This window comes from Danio rerio, chromosome 5 (genome assembly GCF_052040795.2).
Source record: "Danio rerio strain M-AB ecotype USA chromosome 5, GRCz13ab, whole genome shotgun sequence".
Lineage (NCBI taxonomy): Eukaryota > Metazoa > Chordata > Actinopteri > Cypriniformes > Danionidae > Danio > Danio rerio.
In genome coordinates, this window is record NC_141025.1 from 44863951 (window position 1) to 44886750 (window position 22800).

At 41.7% G+C, this 22800-nt stretch overlaps 3 long non-coding RNA genes and 17 other non-coding genes across 26 annotated transcripts in view; 6 read left to right on the forward strand and 14 right to left on the reverse strand.

The window, feature by feature from the left end:
* Positions 1-18268, reverse strand: part of LOC147844140 (uncharacterized) — a 174081-nt gene extending 155813 nt beyond the window's left edge. For 4 of the 7 annotated variants that reach the window (XR_015491642.1, XR_015491640.1, XR_015491637.1 and 1 more), the window contains exon 1: positions 11409-11761. This is a non-coding gene — a long non-coding RNA (uncharacterized LOC147844140). Of the gene's footprint in view, positions 1-11408; positions 11762-17916 lie in introns of those variants that run through there. The other 3 variants (XR_015491643.1, XR_015944607.1, XR_015491639.1) reach the window with 1 other exon arrangement.
* Positions 1-22800, reverse strand: part of LOC148679708 (uncharacterized) — an 890299-nt gene that overhangs the window by 698811 nt on the left and 168688 nt on the right. The window lies entirely within an intron of this gene.
* LOC147844144 (uncharacterized) lies at positions 3441-11214 on the reverse strand. Its single transcript, XR_015491678.1, has 3 exons — positions 8577-11214; positions 5044-6080; positions 3441-3535 (listed from the first exon to the last, which is right to left on the reverse strand). It is a non-coding gene; the product is annotated as an uncharacterized LOC147844144 (long non-coding RNA).
* Positions 9273-9386, reverse strand: LOC147844145 (U5 spliceosomal RNA). Its single transcript, XR_015492377.1, has one exon. It is a non-coding gene; the product is annotated as a U5 spliceosomal RNA (small nuclear RNA).
* LOC147844146 (U5 spliceosomal RNA) lies at positions 10495-10610 on the reverse strand. The gene has a single exon (XR_015492361.1). It is a non-coding gene; the product is annotated as a U5 spliceosomal RNA (small nuclear RNA).
* trnad-guc (transfer RNA aspartic acid (anticodon GUC)) lies at positions 11314-11385 on the forward strand. Its single transcript has one exon. It is a non-coding gene; the product is annotated as a tRNA-Asp (tRNA).
* Positions 12278-12393, reverse strand: LOC147844148 (U5 spliceosomal RNA). Its single transcript, XR_015492381.1, has one exon. It is a non-coding gene; the product is annotated as a U5 spliceosomal RNA (small nuclear RNA).
* On the reverse strand, positions 13497-13612 carry LOC147844149 (U5 spliceosomal RNA). Its single transcript, XR_015492364.1, has one exon. It is a non-coding gene; the product is annotated as a U5 spliceosomal RNA (small nuclear RNA).
* LOC147844150 (U5 spliceosomal RNA) lies at positions 14919-15034 on the reverse strand. The gene has a single exon (XR_015492378.1). It is a non-coding gene; the product is annotated as a U5 spliceosomal RNA (small nuclear RNA).
* On the forward strand, positions 15735-15806 carry trnad-guc (transfer RNA aspartic acid (anticodon GUC)). The gene has a single exon. It is a non-coding gene; the product is annotated as a tRNA-Asp (tRNA).
* Positions 16141-16256, reverse strand: LOC147844152 (U5 spliceosomal RNA). Its single transcript, XR_015492362.1, has one exon. It is a non-coding gene; the product is annotated as a U5 spliceosomal RNA (small nuclear RNA).
* On the forward strand, positions 16958-17029 carry trnad-guc (transfer RNA aspartic acid (anticodon GUC)). The gene has a single exon. It is a non-coding gene; the product is annotated as a tRNA-Asp (tRNA).
* On the reverse strand, positions 17364-17479 carry LOC147844154 (U5 spliceosomal RNA). Its single transcript, XR_015492254.1, has one exon. It is a non-coding gene; the product is annotated as a U5 spliceosomal RNA (small nuclear RNA).
* Positions 18786-18901, reverse strand: LOC147844155 (U5 spliceosomal RNA). Its single transcript, XR_015492379.1, has one exon. It is a non-coding gene; the product is annotated as a U5 spliceosomal RNA (small nuclear RNA).
* trnad-guc (transfer RNA aspartic acid (anticodon GUC)) lies at positions 19602-19673 on the forward strand. The gene has a single exon. It is a non-coding gene; the product is annotated as a tRNA-Asp (tRNA).
* On the reverse strand, positions 20008-20123 carry LOC147844157 (U5 spliceosomal RNA). The gene has a single exon (XR_015492363.1). It is a non-coding gene; the product is annotated as a U5 spliceosomal RNA (small nuclear RNA).
* On the forward strand, positions 20825-20896 carry trnad-guc (transfer RNA aspartic acid (anticodon GUC)). The gene has a single exon. It is a non-coding gene; the product is annotated as a tRNA-Asp (tRNA).
* On the reverse strand, positions 21231-21346 carry LOC147844159 (U5 spliceosomal RNA). The gene has a single exon (XR_015492256.1). It is a non-coding gene; the product is annotated as a U5 spliceosomal RNA (small nuclear RNA).
* On the forward strand, positions 22048-22119 carry trnad-guc (transfer RNA aspartic acid (anticodon GUC)). The gene has a single exon. It is a non-coding gene; the product is annotated as a tRNA-Asp (tRNA).
* LOC147844161 (U5 spliceosomal RNA) lies at positions 22454-22569 on the reverse strand. The gene has a single exon (XR_015492257.1). It is a non-coding gene; the product is annotated as a U5 spliceosomal RNA (small nuclear RNA).

The window sequence follows — 22800 nt, forward strand, 5'->3', positions numbered from 1 at the left end:
AGATTGAATTCCACTCAAACACACGTGACACTTTCAATAAATTGGTCAACGGAGCAATGGTTTCTTAAAAAATTATTACAAAAACTCCGATCCGAACTCATATCCCACTATCCCAAGAAAACGCATCAATTCTCGCTTGGTACATGGTGGGGGATATTTGTCAATTGCCTCAATTTTAGCACTCATGGGACGCACCACTCCATGACCAACAACCTTACCCAAATAGGTTACCGTGGCCTAGGGCTGGGCGATTTTTCCGATTTTTTTCAAATAATTCGAATTTACGTTTTAAGACGATTTAATCTTGAATGAAATCCAGAAATCGCAATTTTTAAAAAATATATATATTTAATACATTATAATGGCACCAATGCTCTTTGGTTCACTCTCTGTATGAAGCAGGAAGCACACCAGAAGCGCCTCTCGGCGCCGCGCCGCACAGCACCATGCCATGCCATGGATTTTATTAAGAAAATGTTACTTTAGTCATGTTGTTGTAATGTTTTGAGAAGACTAGTGACACAATAAAAAAAAATCGAAATCGAAATTGTGAATTGGTTAAACTTTATAAAAGAATTCACATTTCGCTAGGTTCACAGTAAGCCCCACATCCTTCAGACGCTCAAATAGCTGCCTAATTCGCCGTAAATGTTCCTCCCAAGAATCGCTATATACAATCAAATCATCCAAGTAAACTGCACAACCTTCCAAATCAGCTATCACACAATTCATTAGCCTCTGAAACGTGGCCGGTGCATTTCGCAATCCGAAACTCATCACGTTATAAGCAAGGTTATTATAGTTAACTAAAACTAACGAAAAAAAGAAAACTAATTTTTATTTCTGTATCGCGATCACGAACTAATCTTTTTAACCGAATCTTCTAAGTGAACCAGTTGAACTTGTTGGCCAAATCGAACTGAATAATTTAAAACGATCCGCGTCTCCATTAAGCACATATCCACCAACTACTTACTTTATAACAAGCCTAATACCGCCTCTGACTCTAAATAATCCAATATATACTCTCATTCAGTTATTAGAACAGCAACGTTGCATTAAGAAGCGGTGAACCGATAATACTGCGCATGCGCGATTCCGTGAACCAAACACAGTACAGCCTGCTGCACTGAACTGATCTTGGAACAACTGCAGCGTGGGTTAACCGAGGGCTTAATAAGAAGATCTGGTGAAAGAACATAAGTTTATTTTAAAACAGACAATCGTAATGGAATTTAAATAAGTGAAGCATGATTCAGTTGGGTTGCAAAACTTTACTGTAAGACATTTTTCTGATCATTTTAATTGACTGAAATTACTATTGCTGACTACAAAATGTTGAGTCCTAACATCTGCGTTAAAAATTTGAATTTCCCATTATCAGGCCCGGATTAATAATTCAGAGGCCCCTGGGCATAATGTCTTGAAGGCCCCCTATAGCCGCACCCCATAGTTGAATTAAAAATAATATTAGTATAATATTTGTTATATAAAATTAATTCACACTGTATTGCCCACATTTTTAAAATAATTGATATACACTACATATATTTCTAGTCTACAAAGATTTAACTTATTTTTAAAGCATTTAAAGCACACTTAAAAAAAAAAAAAACTAATACAACTAGGGGAAATTAATGGATTTCAATTTACTTGTTCAAGTTCACCGAAGCAGTACTAAAATTTATATTTAAGGGTATTTTTAATGTATAGCTTCTACAAAGTTATAATGCACATGGTTTGGATAACATCTCACTAAACCATTTCTAAGAATTTGAGTCCTCCATAATACACACACTTATTAATGATTCCCACTTGTCTTTCTTGTGATGAAAAGTAGGCAACATCTAAGTGCGGACGGGTCCTTGGGCCTGTGCTCATAATGCCAATAGGTTAATCCGCCCCTTGTGATCACTACTGTGTGTCTAATTTTAGGATGGGTAGATGGTTGTGGTAGATGATAGTGTTCATGTGTTCTCTGAATACATGTTTCAAAAAATGTGTGGCTGCGTTTTTAATTATACAATATTTATCCTGTTGATTTTGAATCTTGCACCTAACAATTATCCTTGTTTAGAAAAAAACAAACTAATACTGAAACTAATAAAAACTAAACTAAAACTGAGACATTTTAAAATATAGAAACTAATAAAAGCTAAGAAATCTGCCTCTAAAACTAATTAAAACTAACTGAATTTGAAAATAAAAAGTCAAAACGAAATAGAAACTAAAACTAATGAAAAATCCAAAACTATTATAACCTTGGTTATAAGAATATGCGCCATCTGGTGTAATAAACGCAGAGACTTCATGGGCGCGCAGACTCAGTGGAATCTGCCAATAACCCTTTAATAAATCAAATTTACTTAGGTATTTGGCAGCACCCACTTTGTCCACGCAATCCTAAATATTGGGAAGTGGAAAAGACTCGCGTTTAGTGATTGCATTTAATTTTCTATAATCGGTACAAAATCTCAAGGTACCATCTTTCTTTTTTACTAGCAAGCAAGGAGATGACCAACTAGAAGAAGATGGAACATCAATCTGACCAACTCTAAACGTCTCTCAGTAGGAAGATGTTGCAAAAAGGCTGGCAAGTCACTCAGAATTTCTGAATTACTCAATCGAGGACACATAATGCTGTCATCTGGCTCCATTGTCTTTTCATAATCCAAAAATAATTCATCAGATGTCGTAGGAGGAACGGCCAATACAGGGGATACCTGACAACAAACTGAGCCTGAACGGCCATAAAAAGGTTTAAGTAAATTAACCCTTAAGTTTTTGTCCATCTTTCTGGTCTTGCAATAACATAATTTTCATCCGCCTTTTTACGGCGAATTACATACAGGCCAGCAAATCTAGCTTTAAACGGAGAAGAAGTCACCGGCAATAACGCCATTACCTGATCCCCGACACTAAAAGATTGGTGCTCAGTTCTACGATCATACACATGCTTCATTTTTAACTGTGCCGGCATTAAATTTGCTTTAGCCAACTTAACTGCCTCAAAGAGTCATCTTTTAAAAACCATTCACATACTCCGCTAATTTTTTCAGTGGCTCAAGAGAAATTCAATCATCCCATAACGCAGCTAACACACACCTACACCCCAGCCACAAACGACCACAAGGGGCCGTCACATTAATAATAATTTGTTATTATTGATAATTAATATTTATATTCTGAGAGTCCCCTCGGACGAGCGGGCGGAATCATGTTAAATAACGTTATTTGTTTAGCCAAATTAACAGGTGGCTAAGCCAGATTATTAATAATTAATAATAACCCATTATTATTGCTTATTATTATTATTATTCATAATCTGAACTAATTTCGCTACAACACCCATGTTGGATTTTTCTACATTAAACCATGTTGTATTTTGAAACTACATAACTGCATTGTACAATAGGCTTTTTTTTTTTTTTTTTTTTTTTACAAACATTCAAATGTTGTTTCAAAGCACAACAAAAGCAGTGCTTAAGTAGGCTTCTTTTACATTCAGACACATTCATATGCTACACAGTAAAATCTTCAGAGTAAAATTTCCTCAGTTCAGAGAACATTTGGTCCCTCTCTAAATTGAGCAAAATGTACTCAGCAGCAGAGTTAAAGTTAATGAGACAATGATGGGGTTAATTAAGTGATGATTGAGCACTGATGATGAACACCTGCTGTTAATAAGCAGAAACAGAAGAGAAGCAGCAGCAGCTTCGCTCATTGGTTACCTGATTGACTTTATTTCTGTCAGATGTTCTCAAAAGTCCATATAAGATTTATTGAGAATTAACCATTTTAGTTATTTACATTTTACAAAAAAAAAAAAAAATTTTTTTTTTTCGCCTGATGTCACCATCATGGAGAAAAGTGGTTGATTTACTTGGACTCGATTTCTAATGATAATTTTTTAGATTCGCAATATCAAGTTTAAAGTGAGCGCATAAGATCAAGTAGATTGATCCTGTGTGGATTCTTAATCTTAATAAGAGTAGCTGTACAAGAAATTATATTTAGAAGATGGTTTATCATATAAGAAACAAAATTCAGTGTTATTCAAGAGAATGGATGTCAGCTGTTGTATTATATTGAAATACATTGTGCATCTGAATCACTTTATAAACACAGACATCAATAATAAGCGTATCTACTTTTTCTCAACAGTGGTTAGAGACTTTCATTTGGAACGCAGTGCATGTTAGGACAATCATACGACATTCATCCATAGTTCCCAGAATGCACTGTAGGAAAAAAAAAAACCCTCACCATAGTTGAAAAGCATACGCTGATTCTTTATGTCTGTGGGTTTTAAGTGTTTCTGATGTTCAATCTGTTTTATGATCTGATAAAAATATTAGTGAGCTCCATTTTCTCAATACTGTGCTCCTTTTGTGATACACATTATTTAAACTTAATAAGTCAAAACCAATTTTACTGATTTGACCAGTGACTAAACCACCTCAGAGTCAATTATCCAGAGCACAACTGCTCTCTTCATACAAAATTTGCCACAATACACTATTTGGCAATTAAAGAGAAACTAACATTAGCAATCGAGTCAGAGTCCAAGAAAAGCAGCTACTGTTCTCCTCAACGGTGACAGCTTAAACACAAAAAGTTTTTTTTTAAAAAGTTTTTTATGTTGTTGTAAAAAAAAGTTAATTCTTAATATTATCACTATATGTAATTTTGTAGAGTGTGGCAGAAATAAGGCCAAACAGGTTGTTAATAAGTAAAGCTGCCGTTTGTGGAGTTACTTGATCATTTGCTGAGATTTTGAGAGATTTAATGTGTTTTATTTAGTTTATTTTATGTAAGGCAGTGACTGAAGGTAGATGTAGTTTTGTGTTTCTCTTCTCTGTTTCTGCTTATTAACAGCAGGTGTCCATCATCAGTGCTCAATCATCACTTAATTAACCCCATCATTGTCTCATTAATTTTAACTCTGCTGCTGAGTAAATTTTGCTCAATTTAAGTAGGGACCAAATGTTATCTGAACTGAGTAAATTTTACTCTGAAGATTTTACTGTGTATGCTATAAACTTCATAAAAATTAGAGATGCAAAGATTATATATTTTGGTTATGATTTTATGGTCTGAAAAAAAATGATGGTACCATAATTATCACGTCTAATGTAAATTTAAGCTTTTTATAAGGTAAGTATTTAAATAAACAATTGTTACCATCTGTGACCATATATGCATAATCATTTTAATAATTTGCAGTAATTGGTATCTTTTGTTTACTTTGTACTGAAAGCCACGCACAACTTTCACTGATATGGCGCGAAACATTTTCTACTCGACCAGGGTTCGATTCCCCAAAGGGGAGGCATTTTCTTCAGGGTGGCTTAACTCCTAACCCCAGCTCAGGCTTCAGCATTAAGCTGTCCAAAGAAACAAACGTACCGTACAAAATTGGCTACGGCGTTCTTGTGGTAAAAAGGGCTCAATTTTGTTCTTGATGAGCCTTTATTGCTGTGGTTCCAAAGATTGCAATTTAGAAGAGAGGGAAAAAATGACACACGGATCTAATTGCTGTGATGTAGACGATGACCTGCGAGCAACTACATTTGATCGCTGGATCGACAGCAATCATTCTGTCTAGGCTAAACTATGGACACAAACACTCTTCCACAACTTGTTCTGCAATTCAACAACTCAATGCAGCTCTGCAGATAGCAAACCACCCAAAAATAAACAATACTTGCATTAGTTTCTCCCCATGGAAATCTTTATTTAAAAACGAAAATGTATGCGTGACTGAAGAGAAACTGGAGCTATAACGTTATGCTGCTGGATCAGAGCACTTGGCCTGACACAGCACAATGTTCGCAAAGGGTGACTGCATGGCACGTTGACCTCATAATCTTACTTTGTTGAAAGGAAGACATCGAAGCATTATGCAGTACAGAATAAGGTCAGACAGAAAGAGGCGCAGTCTTTGGTTTAGACAAATATATCCACATGTTCACAGCTGCAGTGATGTCACATTGTAAAATTGTGTTACTAGGACATCAGACAGATTAGAGCCCAGTCCTTGGTAACAGCCAATGGTTTTGAGGGTGACAACAACCACACTGTTAAAAATTGTCCCGTTAAAAAACAGGAAAATACTGGCAGCTGCAGTTGCCAGCAATGTACTGTTATTTTACAGTATGTTGCTGTAAAAATACATGGACTACATTAATTTACACAATACTCAAGTGAACTCATTTTGCTCACTGAAAGCAACTGCCTCAACTTGGTCAACTGCTGAATGAGTTTATGAAGTAATGTGCTATATATGCTTAGAAGCATACTTATAATGATAACTTATTTTAGTTAATTAGAAAAGTTTGGTTTAACTCTAATGTCTTATTTTTCACAACAGCACACATACATGTAAATCTGGAATCACCAGAGAGATTCTGACTGCATCAGCAACTAAACAGCCGCTTTCTTTAAATAGAGAAACATGCAGAATAACATCAACAGTTCATTGTTCATCTTTAACTCATACACTGGCTCTACTCTCCTCCACAACGGTGACACACAGAAGAAATTAGCTTCAGGTTTTACAGTAAAATACTGTTTTTTCCTTGATTTAACAGTAATCTACTGGCAGCTGTGGTTGCCAGCAATATACTGTTTTTTTACAGTCTACTTCCGTTGTGTAAATTAACAGTATATTACTGTTAAAATACATTTTTACACTGTGTTTTTACCTCTCACACCTTTAACCCTTTAAACCCCAGAGCATATACTTCAGTTTTAATTGAAGTGTCCACACTACTGAGTGTTCAAGAAACATGGAGCAAAGCTGAAGTAAATTCATTAATTAACTGACTAATTAAATGATAATTGAGGATTAACAATGAACAAATGAAGAAATACTGAAGGGAAAAAACAAGAACAGAACATACAAAACTTTAGTCACAGCTTTATAATGAAATAACCTAAAGAACAACAAATGATTAAATCATTTAAATGATCAGCGGATGATTAAACAACTCTACAAACATCATCACCAGCTACACTTATTACTTAATACATGTATTTTTGTATAACATCTACTAAAGTTCTTCCTGAGAAAAAGTTAAAGTTTTACGTCACCATCATGGAGAACAGAGTTTGCTTTAGTTGGGCTCTCAGCCCTGTCATTTTTAACATTTACATATCTTGGCTGCTGCAATTGTTAAGAACTTTGTTTAAAAAGCTCCTTTGTTGTGGCAAGCCAGCCAAAAACCTAAATAAGATCTGGTGATGTTCATGTTGCTATTAAATGGCAGAGTCAGTTCTCATTTAGTGTAATAAAATTTACTGCTCCTATTCAATTTTAAATCTATTGTTTTACATTTTATGTATATATATATATGGCAATGATTTCTGGAAGTTTTTAAGAATATCTTGGACAATAACACTGCTCTATGGTGTAAATTGCACTCAAAGAGACATCAATAATCAGCATATGAACCTCAATAATGGTGACAACTAACAAAATTAACAGTTTAACTCACAAACAGGCAACTGAAAGTCTAAACATAAACAACAGCAGAATCAAACACAAATAAAGAAAACTGTTAGACCGTTATACAACATTTATTTATACCGCAATGCATGCTGGGATATTTGTATTGTGCCACTCCCAGCATGCATTGCAGCATGAAACATTTGAGATTTTACCATTGTTGAGATACAAGGTCAGATTCATGAGGTCTGAGTGTGTACTTGTCATAACTGAAGTTTTTTTGTATGTTATTTCTTATCTGTTAAGTAATTACGGAGGTATCTTTTCTGTTTCCACTTCTCATTAATTAAATTAATACCTGCAACTGCAATACCTGCAACTGCAACATAAAATCTATTGCATGAGGCCCTTCATCCAGATATATACCACAACATTTATCAGAACTAATTTGAGCCAAATAGATTTCTCTATTTATTGACTTTCCAACTTTATTGCTATAGTTCAAACGTTTTGTAAACTCTGTATTACAGCAATTGGAAAGTCTTCTTAAATGAGTTCAAGGGTGAAGAGCCCAACTAAATCAGCCCCTCACTCCATTACGGTGACACAAAAAACACCTTAATTTCTGTTGGATCTCAATGAGAATTGTATGGAAGTCAAATCAGTCAGTAATAAGTGTGTGTCTGCTGTTGTTTGTGGAGTTGTTTAATGATCCTCTGCTGAGACTGAAGCTGTTTTATTTTATTTGATTTTATTTCATGTTGTAACTGACGTCACTGTTTGTGTTTCTTGTTTCTTTTCTTCAGTAATTGTAATTATTAACAGCAGGTGTTCATCAGTGTCTGAATTCACTCATTAGTGTTCATTAAAACTGTCAGGTGAACTATATTAGTTAACTAGTGTATGAAATAGTGAACAAGGACACAAAGTGTGATTTCAAACACAGACTTCAAAACATCGAATCTGAACTCTGTTAGCTCACAGTTTTCTGCAGTTGGTTACTTTCTCGAAAACAAATATGTTACCCAGAAAGCACTGTTTTTAACAGAATATTGCTGTTTTAGTGAAAAAAACATTATTTTACCGTAGAATCTGACCGTTTTTTAACAGCAATTTTTTACAGTGCAGCAGAAGCTACAGTTTGCCCTTTGGACTGAACCCATCGGTCGTTGTTTTTATTTCATGTCTGACTCTGCCTGTCTTAAGGAGGAATGGCTTGGCTTCGGTTTGGTGAGACTGCTGGCAGAAAGTGTCCACCCACGCTTGACATATCCAATAGCACGCTAGTCTTTGTTAGTATAGTGGAGAGTATTTCCATGTGTCACCCGGATGATCAGGGTTCGCTTCCCTGCCAGGGGGCGCTTTTTTTAGGATGCTAAACTCCTCTCAAAAACTTGAGCTTCAGCATGAATCTGTCCAAAAAAAACAAGCCCACAGTGCGACGTTCGTCGGAAGAAATCGACCGGGGTTCGATTCCCCGACGGGGAGGCATTTTCTTCAAGACGCTGAACTCCTTACCCCACTTCAGGCTTAAGCATAAAGCTGTCCAAAGAAACAAACCCACCATTCAATATTGGCCATGTCCTTCTTGTGGTAAAAAAGAGCTCGATTTTGCTCACTCGCTTTTTTGCTGCGTTTCCAAAGATTGCAATTGTGAAGAGAGGGAGAAAAAGACACACAGATCCAAGATTGCTGCGCTTTAGAGAATGAGCTAAGAGCAACTTCATTTGATCGCCGGATTGATAACAACCATTCTGTCTAGGCTAATCTACTGACACAAACACTTTTCCACATCTCGTTCTACAATTCAACATCTTAATGCAGCTCTGCAGATAGCAGAGCACCCAAAAATAAACAAAATTCACAATAGTTCCTCCCCACGGAAATCTTTAGTAAAAGGCGAAAGATTTGTGCGTGATTGAAGAGAAACTCGAGCTGTAACACTATGCTGCTTAATCAGAGCACTTGGCCTGACACAGCACAATGTTCGGCAAGGGTGACTGCAAGGCACGTTGGCCTCGTAATCCTACTTTGTTGAAAGGAAGGCATCGAAGCATTACGCAGTACAGAATGAGGTCACACAGAAAGAGGTGCAGTCTTTGGTTAAGACAAATATATCCACATGTTCACAGCTGCAGTGATGTCACCATGTAAAATTGTGTTATTAGGACATCAGACAGATTAGAGCCCAGTCCTTGGTAAAAGCCAAAGGTTTTGAGGGTGACTATAACCAGCAGAAGCTACAGTTTGCCCTTTAGACTGAACCCATCGGTCGTTGTTTTTATTACATGTCTGACTCTGCCTGTCTTAAGGAGGAATGGCTTGGCTTCGGTTTGGTGAGACTGCTGGCAGAAAGTGTCCACCCACGCTTGACATATCCAACAGCACGCTAATCTTTGTTAGTATAGTGGACAGTATTTCCATGTGTCACCCGGAAGATCAGAGGTCGCTTCCCTGCCAGGTGGTGCTTTTTTTTAGGATGCTAAACTCCTCTCAAAAACTTGAGCTTCAGCATGAATCTGTCCAAAAAAAACAAGCCCACAGTGCGACGTTCGTCGGAAGAAACTTGCAGCCTTTTGCTCTCAGGCACCCTCAACATAATAGTGCAGCTGAACAGTTTACTTTTGTGCATAAGTGATCCTCGTTAGTATAGTGGACAGTATCTCCGCCTGTCACGCGGAAGACCGGAGTTCGATTCCCCGACGGGGAGGCATTTTCTTCAAGACGCTGAACTCCTTACCCCACCTCAGGCTTAAGCATAAAGCTGTCCAAAGAAACAAACCCACCATACAATATTGGCCATGTCCTTCTTGTGGTAAAAAAGAGCTCGATTTTGCTCACTCGCTTTTTTGCTGCGGTTCCAAAGATTGCAATTGTGAAGAGAGGGAGAAAAAGACACACAGATCCAAGATTGCTGCGCTTTAGAGAATGAGCTAAGAGCAACTTCATTTGATCGCCGGATTGATAACAACCATTCTGTCTAGGCTGATCTACTGACACAAACACTCTTCCACATCTCGTTCTGCAATTCAACATCTTAATGCAGCTCTGCAGATAGCAGAGCACCCAAAAATAAACAAAACTCACAATAGTTCCTCCCCACGGAAATCTTTTGTAAAAGGCGAAAGATTTGTGCGTGATTGAAGAGAAACTCGAGCTGTAACACTATGCTGCTTAATCAGAGCAGTTGGCCTGACACAGCACAATGTTCGGCAAGGGTGACTGCAAGGCACGTTGGCCTCGTAATCCTACTTTGTTGAAAGGAAGGCATCGAAGCATTACGCAGTACAGAATGAGGTCACACAGAAAGAGGTGCAGGCTTTGGTTAAGACAAATATATCCACATGTTCACAGCTGCAATGATGTCACCATGTAAAATTGTGTTATTAGGACATCAGACAGATTAGAGCCTAGTCCTTGGTAACAGCCAAAGGTTTTGAGGGTGACTATAACCAGCAGAAGCTACAGTTTGCCCTTTAGACTGAACCCATCGGTCGTTGTTTTTATTACATGTCTGACTCTGCCTGTCTTAAGGAGGAATGGCTTGGCTTCGGTTTGGTGAGACTGCTGGCAGAAAGTGTCCACCCACGCTTGACATATCCAACAGCATGCTAGTCTTTGTTAGTATAGTGAACAGTATTTCCATGTGTCACCCGGATGATCAGGGTTCGCTTCCCTGCCAGGGGGTGCTTTTTTTTAGGATGCTAAACTCCTCTCAAAAACTTGAGCTTCAGCATGAATCTGTCCAAAAAAAAAAACAAGCCCACAGTGCGACGTTCGTCGGAAGAAACTTGCAGCCTTTTGCTCTCAGGCACCCTCAACATAATAGTGCAGCTGAACAGTTTACATTTTTGCATAAGTGATCCTCGTTAGTATAGTGGACAGTATCTCCGCCTGTCACGCGGAAGACCGGGGTTCGATTCCCCGACGGGGAGGCATTTTCTTCAAGACGCTGAACTCCTTAAGCCTGATTTATACTTCTGCGTCAGGTGACCGGCGTAACCCACGGCGCAGGCAACGCGCGTGGCTGTGCATTTATACTTCTGCGCGCTGTCTCTGTCGGTCTGCATTAACACTTCCGAAACGCTAGTTGGCAGTGAGGTGTAAATGTTCCTCTGTGTCAAGTTTCTTCGCTACTTTTTTGCATTTCCTGAACACTTCCGGGATGTACAAGTGGCTCAAACTCGCTCATTTTGAGGCAGGAACCGGCGGACGTGCAACAACTTTAACTATGAGGTAAACACAAAACAAAACTTTCCATCCGGAGCTCCTTCACGGGACTCCACACTTGTAAACAATCGCTCGCGCGGCGTTGCGCCATTCGCGCGCCTCTCGGTCCCGCCCAGACTCGTCAGCGCTACCAAGCCGACCAATCACAGAGCTTATGCTACGCGTTGTTGCGACGTGTAGTTACATTTTTTGAGAGGTGCACGTCAGTGACGGCGATGGCCACGGCGAAGGGCTACGCGTCAGCGCCGTAGCATACGCCGGTGTTTGACGCAGAAGTATAAATCAGGCTTTACCCCACCTCAGGCTTAAGCATAAAGCTGTCCAAAGAAACAAACCCACCATACAATATTGGCCATGTCCTTCTTGTGGTAAAAAAGAGCTCAATTTTGCTCACTCGCTTTTTTGCTGCGGTTCCAAAGATTGCAATTGTGAAGAGAGGGAGAAAAAGCCACACAGATCCAAGATTGCTGCGCTTTAGAGAATGAGCTAAGAGCAACTTCATTTGATCGCCGGATTGATAACAACCATTCTGTCTAGGCTGAACTACTGACACAAACACTCTTCCACATCTCGTTCTGCAATTCAACATCTTAATGCAGCTCTGCAGATAGCAGAGCACCCAAAAATAAACAAAACTCACAATAGTTCCTCCACACGGAAATCTTTAGTAAAAGGCGAAAGATTTGTGCATGTTTGAAGAGAAACTCGAGCTGTAACACTATGCTGCTTAATCAGAGCACTTGGCGTGACACAGCACAATGTTCGGCAAGGGTGACTGCAAGGCACGTTGGCCTCGTAATCCTACTTTGTTGAAAGGAAGGCATCGAAGCATTACGCAGTACAGAATGAGGTCACACAGAAAGAGGTGCAGTCTTTGGTTAAGACAAATATATCCACATGTTCACAGCTGCAGTGATGTCACCATGTAAAATTGTGTTATTAGGACATCAGACAGATTAGAGCCCAGTCCTTGGTAACAGCCAAAGGTTTTGAGGGTGACTATAACCAGCAGAAGCTACAGTTTGCCCTTTGGACTGAACCCATCGGTCGTTGTTTTTATTACATGTCTGACTCTGCCTGTCTTAAGGAGGAATGGCTTGGCTTCGGTTTGGTGAGACTGCTGGCAGAAAGTGTCCACCCACGCTTGACATATCCAATAGCACGCTAGTCTTTGTTAGTATAGTGGACTGTATTTCCATGTGTCACCCGGATGATCAGGGTTCGCTTCCCTGCCAGGGGGTGCTTTTTTTAGGATGCTAAACTCCTCTCAAAAACTTGAGCTTCAACATGAATCTGTCCAAAAAAACAAGCCCACAGTGCGACGTTCGTCGGAAGAAACTTGCAGCCTTTTGCTCTCAGGCACCCTCAACATAATAGTGCAGCTGAACAGTTTACATTTTTGCATAAGTGATCCTCGTTAGTATAGTGGACAGTATCTTCGCCTGTCACGCGGAAGACCGGGGTTCGATTCCCCGACGGGGAGGCATTTTCTTCAAGACGCTGAACTCCTTACCCCACCTCAGGCTTAAGCATAAAGCTGTCCAAAGAAACAAACCCACCATACAATATTGGCCATGTCCTTCTTGTGGTAAAAAAAGAGCTCGATTTTGCTCACTCGCTTTTTTGCTGCGGTTCCAAAGATTGCAATTGTGAAGAGAGGGAGAAAAAGACACAGATCCAAGATTGCTGCGCTTTAGAGAATGAGCTAAGAGCAACTTCATTTGATCGCCGGATTGATAACAACCATTCTGCCTTGGTTGATCTACTGACACAAACACTCTTCCACATCTCGTTCTGCAATTCAACATCTTAATGCAGCTCTGCAGACAGCAGAGCACCCAAAAATATACTAAACTCACACTAGTTCCTCCCCACGGAAATCTTTAGTAAAAGGCGAAAGATTTGTGCGTGATTGAAGAGAAACTCGAGCTGTAACACTATGATGCTTAATCAGAGCAGTTGGCCATACACAGCACAATGTTTGGCAAGGGTGACTGCAAGACACGTTGGCCTCGTAATCCTACTTTGTTTAAAGGAAGGCATCGAAGCATTACGCAGTACAGAATGAGGTCACACAGAAAGAGGTGCAGTCTTTGGTTAAGACAAATATATCCACATGTTCACAGCTGCAGTGATGTCACCATGTAAAATTGTGTTATTAGGACATCAGACAGATTAGAGCCCAGTCCTTGGTAACAGCCAAAGGTTTTGAGGGTGACTATAACCAGCAGAAGCTACAGTTTCAGCTGAACAGTTTACATTTTTGCATGAGTGATCCTCGTTAGTATAGTGGACAGTATCTCCGCCTGTCACGCGGAAGACCGGGGTTGATTCCCCGACGGGGAGGCATTTTCTTCAAGACGCTGAACTCCTTAAGCCTGATTTATACTTCTGCGTCAGGTGACCGGCGTAACCCACGGCGCAGGCAACGCGCGTGGCTGTGCATTTATACTTCTGCGCGCTGTCTCTGTCGGTCTGCATTAACACTTCCGAAACGCTAGTTGGCAGTGAGGTGTAAATGTTCCTCTGTGTCAAGTTTCTTCGCTACTTTTTTGCATTTCCTGAACACTTCCGGGATGTACAAGTGGCTCAAACTCGCTCATTTTGAGGCAGGAACCGGCGGATGTGCAACAACTTTAACTATGAGGTAAACACAAAACAAAACTTTCCATCCGGAGCTCCTTCACGGGACTCCACACTTGTAAACAATCGCTCGCGCGGTGTCGCGCCATTTGCGCGCCTCTCGGTCCCGCCCAGACTCGTCAGCGCTACCAAGCCGACCAATCACAGAGCTTATGCTACGCGTCGTTGCGACGTGTAGTTACATTTTTTGAGAGGTGCACGTCAGTGACGGCGATGGCCACGGCGAAGGGCTACGAGTCAGCGCCGTAGCATACGCCGGTGTTTGACGCAGAAGTATAAATCAGGCTTTACCCCACCTCAGGCTTAAGCATAAAGCTGTCCAAAGAAACAAACCCACCATACAATATTGGCCATGTCCTTCTTGTGGTAAAAAAGAGCTCCATTTTGCTCACTCGCTTTTTTGCTGCGGTTCCAAAGATTGCAATTGTGAAGAGAGGGAGAAAAAGCCACACAGATCCAAGATTGCTGCGCTTTAGAGAATGAGCTAAGAGCAACTTCATTTAATCGCCGGATTGATAACAACCATTCTGTCTAGGCTGATCTACTGACACAAACACTCTTCCACATCTCGTTCTGCAATTCAACATCTTAATGCAGCTCTGCAGATAGCAGAGCACCCAAAAATAAACAAAACTCACAATAGTTCCTCCCCACGGAAATCTTTAGTAAAAGGCGAAAGATTTGTGCGTGATTAAAGAGAAACTCAAGCTGTAACACTATGCTGCTTAATCAGAGCAGTAGGCCTGACACAGCACAATGTTCGGCAAGGGTGACTGCAAGGCACGTTGGCCTCGTAATCCTACTTTGTTGAAAGGAAGGCATCGAAGCATTACGCAGTACAGAATGAGGTCACACAGAAAGAGGTGCAGTCTTTGGATAAGACAAATATATCCACATTTTCAAAGCTGCAGTGATGTCACCATGTAAAATTGTGTTATTAGGACATCAGACAGATTAGAGCCCAGTCCTTGGTAACAGCCAAAGGTTTTGAGGGTGACTATAAACAGCAGAAGCTACAGTTTGCCCTTTGGACTGAACCCATCGGTCGTTGTTTTTATTACATGTCTGACTCTGCCTGTCTTAAGGAGGAATGGCTTGGCTTCGGTTTGATGAGACTGCTGGCAGAAAGTGTCCACCCACGCTTGACATATCCAATAGCACGCTAGTCTTTGTTAGTATAGTGGACAGTATTTCCATGTGTCACCCGGATGATCAGGGTTTGCTTCCCTGCCAGGGGGTGCTTTTTTTTAGGATGCTAAACTCCTCTCAAAAACTTGAGCTTCAGCATGAATCTGTCCAAAAAAAACAAGGCCACAGTGCGACGTTCGTCGGAAGAAACTTGCAGCCTTTTGCTCTCAGGCACCCTCAACATAATAGTGCAGCTGAACAGTTTACATTCTTGCATAAGTGATCCTCGTTAGTATAGTGGACAGTATCTCCGCCTGTCACGCGGAAGACCGGGGTTCGATTCCCCGACGGGGAGGCATTTTCTTCAAGACGCTGAACTCCTTACCCCACCACAGGCTTAAGCATAAAGCTGTCCAAAGAAACAAACCCACCATACAATATTGGCCATGTCCTTCTTGTGGTAAATAAGAGCTCGATTTTGCTCACTCGCTTTTTTGCTGCGGTTCCAAAGACTGCAATTGTGAAGAGAGGGAGAAAAAGACACACAGATCCAAGATTGCTGCGCTTTAGAGAATGAGCTAAGAGCAACTTCATTTGATCGCCGGATTGATAACAACCATTCTGTCTAGGCTAATCTACTGACACAAACACTCTTCCACATCTCGTTCTGCAATTCAACATCTTAATGCAGCTCTGCAGATAGCAGAGCACCCAAAAATAAACAAAACTCACAATAGTTCCTCCCCACGGAAATCTTTAGTAAAAGGCGAAAGATTTGTGCGTGTTTGAAGAGAAACTCGAACTGTAACACTATGCTGCTTAATCAGAGCAGTTGGCCATACACAGCACAATGTTCGGCAAGGGTGACTGCAAGGCACGTTGGCCTCGTAATCCTACTTTGTTGAAATGAAGGCATCGAAGCATTACGCAGTACAGAATGAGGTCACACAGAAAGAGGTGCAGTCTTTGGTTAAGACAAATATATCCACATTTTCAAAGCTGCAGTGATGTCACCATGTAAAATTGTGTTATTAGGACATCAGACAGATTAGAGCCCAGTCCTTGGTAACAGCCAAAGGTTTTGAGGGTGACTATAACCAGCAGAAGCTACAGTTTGCCCTTTGGACTGAACCCATCGGTCGTTGTTTTTATTACATGTCTGACTCTGCCTGTCTTAAGGAGGAATGGCTTGGCTTCGGTTTGGTGAGACTGCTGGCAGAAAGTGTCCACCCACGCTTGACATAACCAAAAGCACGCTAGTCTTTGTTAGTATAGTGGACAGTATTTCCATGTGTCACCCGGATGATCAGGGTTCGCTTCCCTGCCAGGGGGGGGCTTTTTTTAGGATGCTAAACTCCTCTTAAAAACTTGAGCTTCAGCATGAATCTGTCCAAAAAAAAACAAGCCCACAGTGCGACGTTCGTCGGAAGAAACTTGCAGCCTTTTGCTCTCAGGCACCCTCAACATAATAGTGCAGCTGAACAGTTTACATTCTTGCATGAGTGATCCTCGTTAGTATAGTGGACAGTATCTCCGCCTGTCACGCGGAAGACCGGGGTTCGATTCCCCGACGAGGAGGCATTTTCTTCAAGACGCTGAACTCCTTACCCCACCTCAGGCTTAAGCATAAAGCTGTCCAAAGAAACAAACCCACCATACAATATTGGCCATGTCCTTCTTGTGGTAAATAAGAGCTCGATTTTGCTCACTCGCTTTTTTGCTGCGGTTCCAAAGACTGCAATTGTGAAGAGAGGGAGAAAAAGACACACAGATCCAAGATTGCTGCGCTTTAGAGAATGAGCTAAGAGCAACTTCATTTGATCGCCGGATTGATAACAACCATTCTGTCTAGGCTAATCTACTGACACAAACACTCTTCCACATCTCGTTCTGCAATTCAACATCTTAATGCAGCTCTGCAGATAGCAGAGCACCCAAAAATAAACAAAACTCACAATAGTTCCTCCCCACGGAAATCTTTAGTAAAAGGCGAAAGATTTGTGCGTGATTGAAGAGAAACTCGAGCTGTAACACTATGATGCTTAATCAGAGCAGTTGGCCATACACAGCACAATGTTTGGCAAGGGTGACTGCAAGACACGTTGGCCTCGTAATCCTACTTTGTTTAAAGGAAGGCATCGAAGCATTACGCAGTACAGAATGAGGTCACACAGAAAGAGGTGCAGTCTTTGGTTAAGACAAATATATCCACATGTTCACAGCTGCAGTGATGTCACCATGTAAAATTGTGTTATTAGGACATCAGACAGATTAGAGCCCAGTCCTTGGTAACAGCCAAAGGTTTTGAGGGTGACTATAACCAGCAGAAGCTACAGTTTCAGCTGAACAGTTTACATTTTTGCATGAGTGATCCTCGTTAGTATAGTGGACAGTATCTCCGCCTGTCACGCGGAAGACCGGGGTTGATTCCCCGACGGGGAGGCATTTTCTTCAAGACGCTGAACTCCTTAAGCCTGATTTATACTTCTGCGTCAGGTGACCGGCGTAACCCACGGCGCAGGCAACGCGCGTGGCTGTGCATTTATACTTCTGCGCGCTGTCTCTGTCGGTCTGCATTAACACTTCCGAAACGCTAGTTGGCAGTGAGGTGTAAATGTTCCTCTGTGTCAAGTTTCTTCGCTACTTTTTTGCATTTCCTGAACACTTCCGGGATGTACAAGTGGCTCAAACTCGCTCATTTTGAGGCAGGAACCGGCGGATGTGCAACAACTTTAACTATGAGGTAAACACAAAACAAAACTTTCCATCCGGAGCTCCTTCACGGGACTCCACACTTGTAAACAATCGCTCGCGCGGTGTCGCGCCATTTGCGCGCCTCTCGGTCCCGCCCAGACTCGTCAGCGCTACCAAGCCGACCAATCACAGAGCTTATGCTACGCGTCGTTGCGACGTGTAGTTACATTTTTTGAGAGGTGCACGTCAGTGACGGCGATGGCCACGGCGAAGGGCTACGAGTCAGCGCCGTAGCATACGCCGGTGTTTGACGCAGAAGTATAAATCAGGCTTTACCCCACCTCAGGCTTAAGCATAAAGCTGTCCAAAGAAACAAACCCACCATACAATATTGGCCATGTCCTTCTTGTGGTAAAAAAGAGCTCAATTTTGCTCACTCGCTTTTTTGCTGCGGTTCCAAAGATTGCAATTGTGAAGAGAGGGAGAAAAAGCCACACAGATCCAAGATTGCTGCGCTTTAGAGAATGAGCTAAGAGCAACTTCATTTAATCGCCGGATTGATAACAACCATTCTGTCTAGGCTGATCTACTGACACAAACACTCTTCCACATCTCGTTCTGCAATTCAACATCTTAATGCAGCTCTGCAGATAGCAGAGCACCCAAAAATAAACAAAACTCACAATAGTTCCTCCCCACGGAAATCTTTAGTAAAAGGCGAAAGATTTGTGCGTGATTAAAGAGAAACTCAAGCTGTAACACTATGCTGCTTAATCAGAGCAGTAGGCCTGACACAGCACAATGTTCGGCAAGGGTGACTGCAAGGCACGTTGGCCTCGTAATCCTACTTTGTTGAAAGGAAGGCATCGAAGCATTACGCAGTACAGAATGAGGTCACACAGAAAGAGGTGCAGTCTTTGGATAAGACAAATATATCCACATTTTCAAAGCTGCAGTGATGTCACCATGTAAAATTGTGTTATTAGGACATCAGACAGATTAGAGCCCAGTCCTTGGTAACAGCCAAAGGTTTTGAGGGTGACTATAAACAGCAGAAGCTACAGTTTGCCCTTTGGACTGAACCCATCGGTCGTTGTTTTTATTACATGTCTGACTCTGCCTGTCTTAAGGAGGAATGGCTTGGCTTCGGTTTGATGAGACTGCTGGCAGAAAGTGTCCACCCACGCTTGACATATCCAATAGCACGCTAGTCTTTGTTAGTATAGTGGACAGTATTTCCATGTGTCACCCGGATGATCAGGGTTTGCTTCCCTGCCAGGGGGTGCTTTTTTTTAGGATGCTAAACTCCTCTCAAAAACTTGAGCTTCAGCATGAATCTGTCCAAAAAAAACAAGGCCACAGTGCGACGTTCGTCGGAAGAAACTTGCAGCCTTTTGCTCTCAGGCACCCTCAACATAATAGTGCAGCTGAACAGTTTACATTCTTGCATAAGTGATCCTCGTTAGTATAGTGGACAGTATCTCCGCCTGTCACGCGGAAGACCGGGGTTCGATTCCCCGACGGGGAGGCATTTTCTTCAAGACGCTGAACTCCTTACCCCACCACAGGCTTAAGCATAAAGCTGTCCAAAGAAACAAACCCACCATACAATATTGGCCATGTCCTTCTTGTGGTAAATAAGAGCTCGATTTTGCTCACTCGCTTTTTTGCTGCGGTTCCAAAGACTGCAATTGTGAAGAGAGGGAGAAAAAGACACACAGATCCAAGATTGCTGCGCTTTAGAGAATGAGCTAAGAGCAACTTCATTTGATCGCCGGATTGATAACAACCATTCTGTCTAGGCTAATCTACTGACACAAACACTCTTCCACATCTCGTTCTGCAATTCAACATCTTAATGCAGCTCTGCAGATAGCAGAGCACCCAAAAATAAACAAAACTCACAATAGTTCCTCCCCACGGAAATCTTTAGTAAAAGGCGAAAGATTTGTGCGTGTTTGAAGAGAAACTCGAACTGTAACACTATGCTGCTTAATCAGAGCAGTTGGCCATACACAGCACAATGTTCGGCAAGGGTGACTGCAAGGCACGTTGGCCTCGTAATCCTACTTTGTTGAAATGAAGGCATCGAAGCATTACGCAGTACAGAATGAGGTCACACAGAAAGAGGTGCAGTCTTTGGTTAAGACAAATATATCCACATTTTCAAAGCTGCAGTGATGTCACCATGTAAAATTGTGTTATTAGGACATCAGACAGATTAGAGCCCAGTCCTTGGTAACAGCCAAAGGTTTTGAGGGTGACTATAACCAGCAGAAGCTACAGTTTGCCCTTTGGACTGAACCCATCGGTCGTTGTTTTTATTACATGTCTGACTCTGCCTGTCTTAAGGAGGAATGGCTTGGCTTCGGTTTGGTGAGACTGCTGGCAGAAAGTGTCCACCCACGCTTGACATAACCAAAAGCACGCTAGTCTTTGTTAGTATAGTGGACAGTATTTCCATGTGTCACCCGGATGATCAGGGTTCGCTTCCCTGCCAGGGGGGGGCTTTTTTTAGGATGCTAAACTCCTCTTAAAAACTTGAGCTTCAGCATGAATCTGTCCAAAAAAAAACAAGCCCACAGTGCGACGTTCGTCGGAAGAAACTTGCAGCCTTTTGCTCTCAGGCACCCTCAACATAATAGTGCAGCTGAACAGTTTACATTCTTGCATGAGTGATCCTCGTTAGTATAGTGGACAGTATCTCCGCCTGTCACGCGGAAGACCGGGGTTCGATTCCCCGACGAGGAGGCATTTTCTTCAAGACGCTGAACTCCTTACCCCACCTCAGGCTTAAGCATAAAGCTGTCCAAAGAAACAAACCCACCATACAATATTGGCCATGTCCTTCTTGTGGTAAATAAGAGCTCGATTTTGCTCACTCGCTTTTTTGCTGCGGTTCCAAAGACTGCAATTGTGAAGAGAGGGAGAAAAAGACACACAGATCCAAGATTGCTGCGCTTTAGAGAATGAGCTAAGAGCAACTTCATTTGATCGCCGGATTGATAACAACCATTCTGTCTAGGCTAATCTACTGACACAAACACTCTTCCACATCTCGTTCTGCAATTCAACATCTTAATGCAGCTCTGCAGATAGCAGAGCACCCAAAAATAAACAAAACTCACAATAGTTCCTCCCCACGGAAATCTTTAGTAAAAGGCGAAAGATTTGTGCGTGATTGAAGAGAAACTCGAGCTGTAACACTATGCTGCTTAATCAGAGCAGTTGGCCATACACAGCACAATGTTCGGCAAGGGTGACTGCAAGGCACGTTGGCCTCGTAATCCTACTTTGTTGAAATGAAGGCATCGAAGCATTACGCAGTACAGAATGAGGTCACACAGAAAGAGGTGCAGTCTTTGGTTAAGACAAATATATCCACATTTTCAAAGCTGCAGTGATGTCACCATGTAAAATTGTGTTATTAGGACATCAGACAGATTAGAGCCCAGTCCTTGGTAACAGCCAAAGGTTTTGAGGGTGACTATAACCAGCAGAAGCTACAGTTTGCCCTTTGGACTGAACCCATCGGTCGTTGTTTTTATTACATGTCTGACTCTGCCTGTCTTAAGGAGGAATGGCTTGGCTTCGGTTTGGTGAGACTGCTGGCAGAAAGTGTCCACCCACGCTTGACATAACCAAAAGCACGCTAGTCTTTGTTAGTATAGTGGACAGTATTGCCATGTGTCACCCGGATGATCAGGGTTCGCTTCCCTGCCAGGGGGGGCTTTTTTTAGGATGCTAAACTCCTCTTAAAAACTTGAGCTTCAGCATGAATCTGTCCAAAAAAAAAACAAGCCCACAGTGCGACGCTCGTCGGAAGAAACTTGCAGCCTTTTGCTCTCAGGCAACCTCAACATAATAGTGCAGCTGAACAGTTTACATTCTTGCATAAGTGATCCTCGTTAGTATAGTGGACAGTATCTCCGCCTGTCACGCGGAAGACCGGGGTTCGATTCCCCGACGGGGAGGCATTTTCTTCAAGACGCTGAACTCCTTACCCCACCTCAGGCTTAAGCATAAAGCTGTCCAAAGAAACAAACCCACCATACAATATTGACCATGTCCTTCTTGTGGTAAATAAGAGCTCGATTTTGCTCACTCGCTTTTTTGCTGCGGTTCCAAAGACTGCAATTGTGAAGAGAGGGAGAAAAAGACACACAGATCCAAGATTGCTGCGCTTTAGAGAATGAGCTAAGAGCAACTTCATTTGATTGCCGGATTGATAACAACCATTCTGTCTAGGCTAATCTACTGACACAAACACTCTTCCACATCTCGTTCTGCAATTCAACTTCTTAATGCAGCTCTGCAGATAGCAGAGCACCCAAAAATAAACAAAACTCACAATAGTTCCTCCCCACGGAAATCTTTAGTAAAAGGCGAAAGATTTGTGCGTGATTGAAGAGAAACTCGAGCTGTAACACTATGCTGCTTAATCAGAGCAGTTGGCCATACACAGCACAATGTTCGGCAAGGGTGACTGCAAGGCACGTTGGCCTCGTAATCCTACTTTGTTGAAATGAAGGCATCGAAGCATTACGCAGTACAGAATGAGGTCACACAGAAAGAGGTGCAGTCTTTGGTTAAGACAAATATATCCACATTTTCAAAGCTGCAGTGATGTCACCATGTAAAATTGTGTTATTAGG